Below are 7,959 nucleotides of genomic sequence, written 5' to 3'. Positions count from 1 at the left end.
CTTCATTTAACACTTAGTTATACCATGACTTCATAGTCATCCAAGCAGATCTAGGTAACCACCTATAGCTCGTAGGTGATAGGAAATCACTCGACTTCTATCGGTCTAAGCCAGCTAAGCATTGACTCGATTGCGGGTACCAGGGTAACAAGGATATAGTATAACAAAGGTAAACAAGGTATAATGCAGCAACGGTTGCTAACAACTCCTGAACAGTAATGCATCAATTAAAGTAAAGCATTTAATTAATAATTGCAAACCAGGAGAAAATACTCTGGGGCTTGCCTCTCTCGAAGGAGCTCGGACGGTGATCGAGGCACTCCGGAAGTTCCTCAACGTCCTCCTCAGTCGGCTTCTGGCACTTCCTGTGGCTGCACCTCGAACTACTCCTCGGGCTCCTCGGGTATGACTGACGGGGTTCTCGGTTTACGATCCTGTATGATGCAATGTGCGTAAGTGCTTATGCAATCGGTGCATCAGATGAGATGAATACAATGGATATTTTTGAATGCAAGGTAGTCAACATCATCCAAGAAAATATACTAGAAGCACATGTCATCTACTGCATTCTCTTCTACTACTAATATATTAAAGTCAACACATCTTATTAAATGCTTCAAAGATACACCAGAGCTTTACTAATTTCTTAAACACACTTAAAGCAACCCTTAATTAAACCCTAATTCATAATAGGTTTGAATAGCAACCTCTATTTTTATTGCTTAGAAAAATCTTAGAAAATTACCATAGCACATTACTACCCTAAGTAGTCTACCATTAGATTTTCATGGTGTTTGAATGAGTGGGTTAGCCTACACAAAAATAACAAGTTATGGCATGATTATGAACATGAAAATACTTTGTACTGTGAAAAGTGTCAAACAACAGAGTTAGTATTTTTCCTATGTTCTTCATAGCATACAACTACTGTACAAAAATTATCACATGCATGTTTTATACAAAGTTTGCTCTCTAGCTTAAAATAACAAAAATCAGCCATTAAAGGCACTTGAACTACACCTCAAAATTTTTCTACAGCACAAGCATGACACATATTTTTCCTAGAAAGTACATTACATAAGAAGATTAACAAAGTTGAAATCATATTTTTCTAAAGCCTAAAGATTTTTCTACACATTTTTCAAGTTATTAGCAATATACCTGATTAAATAAAGTTCTACAGCAAAGTATCCCAAAAATGACATGCAATAATTTTCCCAAGTAGATCTGGTGATAAGGAACCTAGCAAAATTTATTCCAACAGATTTGGAGCTATAAGGAGTACACAAATATTTTCTAAAGCATTTAAATAGAATTCTGAAAAATCATTTTTGAAATCCTATTAAACTTCATGCTCAAATCTGCTAGATCCACCCGGTTATCCACCCAAAACCCATGCCAGAGAGACAGACAGGCGGGACCCAGCGGGTCAACCGGCCCCACTGGTCAGCCGACCGGAGGTAGGGGAGACCGGTTGACCGGCCACCGCTCGACGACGGCGAGCAGTCCGGCGAAGGGAGTGGCACCAACATGCACAGCACACTGCCCCGCACCGATGGAAGTATAAAATGGACCCCCTAGCTATAGCGGAGGAGGTCGCCGGCGGCAATGGCGGTCGCGGCGGCGCTGCGTGAGGTACGCCGGCCAACTCCGGCCATAGCGGCCCGATCTGAGCTTGGCGTGAGCATCAAGGTGACGCAGGGAAACTGAGGAAAGGGAGAGGAAGGAGGGATAGAGCTCCGATGGTGGTCGGCCACGGCGAGCACAGCCCTGACTCCGGCGGTAATGGTGATCCGCGGTGGAGAAGAAGAAGAAATGGCGCCTACCTTGACTCTCCCGCTCGGTGGCGAGGTGGAAGAGCTCCAGACGACAACAATGGAGTCGCGGACTAGCTGGAGTGAGAAGCGAGGCAATGGCGAGGGTGCACGGGCTCGGCGGAGCAATGGCACGGCGACGACTTTTCTCGGTGGCTCCAGCGCGCGCGAGAGAAAGAAATAGAGGGCGAGGACGAGTGGGATGGCAAGCGGGCGCGGCCTTCAAGCATTCGCCAGCGAGCAAAGGCGTCAGGCCGGCCACGGTGCGTGGTGGCCACGCGGCGGCCAGGAGCTGTCACCGGTCGGCACTGTGCCGAGTTCAAAATTTCAGCATTCAGTTGAAACACGAGTTGACTGACAGCGTTACTTGTTGGCGCTAGATCTCTCAATTCGTGGCGAATCAGTGCAAATCGTATACATGAAAGTTGTAAAGCTATGTTAGGGCTACAATAATGCTTTAGACTTTATTAGCTAATTCTCAAAGAATAACGAGTTGTATCAAGCCAAAGTCGAGTAGATGAAACTGGACTTTGATTTCTGACTTAGAAAATTCTAAGTGTTGAGTCAGCACCACAATCCGACTTGTGGGCCCAAATTGAACATGTTGTGTTCATTTTTATGAGTTGGTCATAAAACAACTTTTGTTCTTTATAAAATTTGCTACAACTTTGCTTTAGGTTGCTTAGACATGCAAACATTCTAAGCTGTACTTTTTAAACAGTCAAACCAAAAAGTCCTATGGTCAAAACAAGTCAAACCATGATTTGGAACCTTAATTAGGCAAAATGATCAACATGAACATTGTTCCTAATGACTTTCTAAGCATAGCTAAGATGTTTAACAATATATTTAGCCATACCACACACTGGTCATACAATAATCAAGCACTAAGGTACTGAAATGATGAAAAACAATTGAAATGATACTTTTGTTTCATAGTCATGTTTCACATGTTTCAAGTGATATATGTTCATGAATGGATGAATGATGCTCATGATCATGAAATGCAAGTGCAATTAGGCAAGACTAACACCAGGGGTGTTACACATGCCTCGGCGCCAAAAGGGTTTGGCGCCTAGGTCGGGGACCACGTCGGCATCAAAGTAAAGCTGGGGGTGATATGGCAGCCAGCTCTACGTCGTGGATCTTGGCGCCAAGCTTGGCGCCGAGCTTGGCGCCAAAGATCCTAGCGCCGAGCTGGCCTTACAAGTGGATCCGTTTCTTTTCTCTCTTCCTTCCTTCCTTCCTTTTCCTCTCTTCCTTTCTCTCCCACTCTCTCTCTCTCTCTCATGCCTGACACCTCCCACCGCTGGCGCCACTTGTCCTCACCGTCCCCCGCCCCGACCACCGTCACCACTCCCGATCGGTCGTGCGCCCCGCCCCGTCGACCGGTTTGGCACCCTATCCTATGTAGGCTGACGTATACGCACCCTGCTCCCTCATCCCCAGGTGCCCTAGCCGCCCCGCATCCCCGGCTGCCTCGCCACACCCGCCTCGCGCGTCGCCGTGGTGCCCAGCCCACCATGACGTCCCCGTCGCAACCACCACGCCCCGCCCGTGCCGGTCGACCTCCCCGCTATGGTGGCCTAGCTGTCTCGCCCTGATAGGGCGATAGCGGGGTGTCGTTTGCTGTCCTCCTGTGGCTGCCCACCCCCGCCCGATTGGCCACTCCGGTTGTTGGCCGGGTGCACGCGTCGGCGCACGATAGCTTCCCTTGTCAGCCGTCTCTGCCTCTTGTCGACCGGCTACGCCTCCCCTGCACTCAAGGTACATTAGTTTTTAAATTTAGTTATTTAACAGAGGTTATTAGTTGGTTAGTGTGGTAGTGATTTATATAGGTAGAAAGATATTTAGATTGATAGGTAGTTTGATGGATACTTTACATAGTTAGATATATAGTTAGTTACATAGTTATATAGTTAGTAAGATAGTTAGTTAAATAGTTATATACTTAGTTACTTAGTTCATTAGATAGTTACTTAACATAGTTAATTAGTAGTACTTAGTAGTGAATTGATAGTATCTATTTAGTTAGTTATTAGATACTAGAGACCTTGTACTTAGTATGCTTCATTTATATTGGACTAAAGGAATTGTGCGTCCTTATGTGTATGAAATAGATGGACAACCTAGTGAGCATATATCATGAGGTACCGTAGAAAGACATCACTATGGATATGTTGAGTTTGTTGACATGCAAAGCATGCCTATGTTATTCAATGAGAAGCCTTCATTTAGTGATTTGGTTGCAAGGGCTCGAGAGGAGCTACATTGCCATGATGATGATGGCATCGTAGTTGAGGGTGTACTTCACCTAGGTTTCTCTCCCAACATTCTTAGGAAGATGATCCCAATTGGATGTGTAGATCAATGGGAGAACTATGTGAGATCGACTATGAAGTGTCAGTTCCAAAGTTTGGACGTGGTTGTGTGTCGGGTGTTAGTTGATCCCATTCCTCATGGGTTTTCCCCACCAATGGGTCAGCAGGCACACTTCGACCCTATGGTTGCACCTATGGTTTCCGATGCTCAATCTGCCCCTAATGAGCTAGTTGAAGATGCTTGTTAGTCTCATAATATTGTGGCAGATCCTCATCATAAGATGCCTTTGACACAGAATCATCCGAGTAAGTGTCTTATCCGCATAGTTATTGAGAGCTTACCCCCTTCCTTACATCCATTTTTTCATTCTTTCCTTATTTTTCTACCTATGTTGTAGGAGACATTTCTGATAATGTGGATGTGCCCACTGTTGCTGCGTAAGTGTACTGTGGAGTTGGATTCTATGACTCCAATAGTGTTGAAATTATGAATGATTCGGATTCATATGAGCTGGCAAGGGCTCTTCATTCTGATGATGATCGTCCTGTTGGAGAACTGACAGAGAGTGATGTTGAGATGCTGAGGCGTATCTTTTCTGACCGCCGTGATCCCAGAGTTAACGAGTTCAACGATCTTGCTCATTCCGATCAGGTTTGTGCAGAAGGACGTGATGATGAGCTCCTAGAAGCTCCTGAGGCTGACCCTAACATGGTAATTGAGAATGGTAGGGTATTTAAGGATCTCTCTACATTGAAGAGGTGGTTACAGGCGTTTGTAGTGATACTAAAAAGCAAGCCACCTACCACAATTCTAGTTTATATAGTTTCTATCCACACAATAACTATGTCACTACACTAAGTTAGTGTGCTCTCAAAAGGCTAACTAAAGAGTCACACTAACCAAACTAACAAGCTCTCACAACTAGCTACACTAAAGAGCTTGACAACTAGTTTGCGGTAATATAGAGAGTGAGCAAGATAGTTATACCGCCCTATCGAGGAGTGAACCAATCAATCACAAGAATGAATACCAATGGAGATCAATCACCTTGGAATTAAATAATGAACACAATGATTTTTACCGAGGTTCACTTGCTAGCCGGCAAGCTACTCCTCGTTGTGGCGATTCACTCACTTAGAGGTTCACGTGCTAATTGGCTTCACAAGCCAAACCCTCAATAAGGTGCCGCACAACCAACATAAGATGAGGATCACTCAAGCTATGAGCAATCCACTAGAGCACATTTTGTCTCTCCGTCGGAGAAAGGTCAAGAACCCCTCACAATCACCACGATCGGAGTCAGAGACAATCACCCCCCCTCCGTTCGACGATCCTCGCTGCTCCAAGCCGTCTAGGTGGCGGCAACTACCAAGAGTAACAAACGAATCCCGCAGCGAAACACGAACACCAAGTGCCTCTAGATATAATCACTCAAGCAATGCACTTAGATTCTCTCCCAATCTCACAAAGATGATGAATCAATGATGGAGATGAGTGAGAGGGCTTTGGCTAAGCTCATAAGATTGCTATGTCAATGCAAATGGTTAAGAGAGTGAGCTTGAACCGACCATGGGGCTTAAATAGAAGCCCCACGAAATAGAGTCGTTGTGGTCCTTCACTGGGCACAACATGGGGTGACCGGACGCTCCGGTCATATTGACCGGACGCTGGACCACAGCGTCCGGTCACGCGATGTGTGCCGCGTGTTCCCTCTCTTCAAATGTTGATCGTCCGATCTCAACGGTCAAGTGACGACCGGACGCAGCAGCTCAAAGTGACCGGACGCTGGACCACAACGTCCGATTATTTCTAGTAAGCATTGAAAGATGATTTTTTACGACCGGACGTGTCCGGTCATGCTCGATTAGACTCACCCAGCATCCAATCACTTGGCATTTCCCCTGTGTATGACCATGTTAGTGTGACCGGACGCAGTCAGCCAGCGTCCGGTCGTTTCAGCGCCAACGTCCGGTCGACGACCGACGCTGCGCTTCTTCTACTGCTACTGACCGGACGCGTCGATCCTTCAGAGACCAGCGTCCGATCACTTATAGTGACCACATTCACCTGAGTTTAGGGTACCGGTGGCACCGTCGGACTGTCCGCATTCTACGGGTGGGCACTCCACTAGTGAAGTTTCTAACCCTTGCTCAAATGTGCCAACCACTAAGTGTATCACCTTGTGCACATATGTTAGCATATTTTCACAAACATTTTCAAGGGTGTTAGCACTCTACTAGATCCTAAATGCATATGCAATGAGTTAGAGTATCTAGTGGCACTTTGATAGCCGTATTTCGGTATAAGTTTCACCCCCTCTTAATAGTACGGCTATCGATCCTAAATATGATCACACTCACTAAGTGTCTCGATCACCAAAACAAAATGGCTCCTATCATTTATACCTTTGTCTTGAGCTTTTTATTTTTCTCTTTCTTCTTTTCAAGTTCAAGTACTTGATCATCATCATGGCATTACCATCATTAGGTCATGATCTTCATTTGCTTCACCACTTGAAATGTGCTACCTATCTCATAATCACTTGATAAACTAGGTTAGCACTTAGGATTTCATCAATTTACCAAAACTAAACTAGAGCTTTCAAAGGTGCAACATAATTTATTATGTGGCCACACTACTAGGACGACCCTATCTTATTCACATGGCACATCTATGTGTTTGTTGTTTGGTTTAATTACTTAAGGCACATTAGGTTCAAGTGCATTAGATAACAACACAATGAAAAGTCCAACAGTAAACAATATTGTTCATGAATAAACCATAAAACTAGCAAGTAATGGAGACTACTGAGTACAACGAGGCCACTTTCCTTTTCTTAGGGCATTGAGATTCTTCTCCATTGCTGCTTTCGCTCAGCGTGCATGCTCAAGCTTCTTCTCCCTCTCCTCCCTATACGCAGCAACACGCCTTCCTTCCTCCTTTTTCTTGTGCTTCTTTTTTATAGCCTTCTCTTCGTGTCTCTTCTCAATCATCTCCTTATCCTCTGCCTCCCACCGCAACAGTTCTACATCAATTCTTTGTCTTTAGGCTTGATCTTAGTGTCGATCCACTGCTCAAAATCATAGAACACTAATTCCTCACGATCTTGTTAATACGGCGCTGACGAAGTGTAGACTCAAATACAAAATTAGAACACATCCAATATCTCTATCTATACATGTCCTCTTCATCGGACTTGTCTACCTTGCAAGGATCGTCGCAAAAGCACATTGGCACTAGAACAGCACTAGGCAGAGGTAATGGATCGAAGAAATTTTCGGTTATCCGGCTATAACTATAATTTAGCCATTTTCGTTCTAAGAACCGAAAGCAATTAACATTAAACTCTACGCCTAGGGTTTTTTATTTGATCCACAACAATAAATCCATATCATAACAACGTGCGTTGAGGTTATCTTGGTTTGATAGCTTTTCCACGCCTTAGCATCCTACGGTTGTATAATATAAATATTAAAATTGCATAAAACCCTAAGTAATGACGATTCTTAAGTTGAAAAATCCGACAAATATATACCGAATCGACTTAAAAAATTAGGAGGGAGCGATGATACCTTTCTCTCGAAGATCTACAGATCAAATCAAAGTTTTTAAGGTCCAATATGTCGATTTGTGAGGTAGGACGAAGTAGGGAGAGAAAAAATCTAAGAGGAAGGAGAAAGAAGAGGAAGAAGGCTCGGGCAGAAAGATTGAACGCCAGGTTAAAACACTATCTCGCCGCCATAGATTTTGGCGCTGTTCTCGACGCCAATAACCATGGCGCCAAGGTCGGCGCTAAGATCTACGACGTCAAAGTTTCTGATAA

This window comes from Miscanthus floridulus, chromosome 7 (genome assembly GCF_019320115.1).
Source record: "Miscanthus floridulus cultivar M001 chromosome 7, ASM1932011v1, whole genome shotgun sequence".
Lineage (NCBI taxonomy): Eukaryota > Viridiplantae > Streptophyta > Magnoliopsida > Poales > Poaceae > Miscanthus > Miscanthus floridulus.
The sequence above is the reverse complement of the archived record's forward strand: the minus strand, read 5'-3'. Positions refer to the sequence as shown.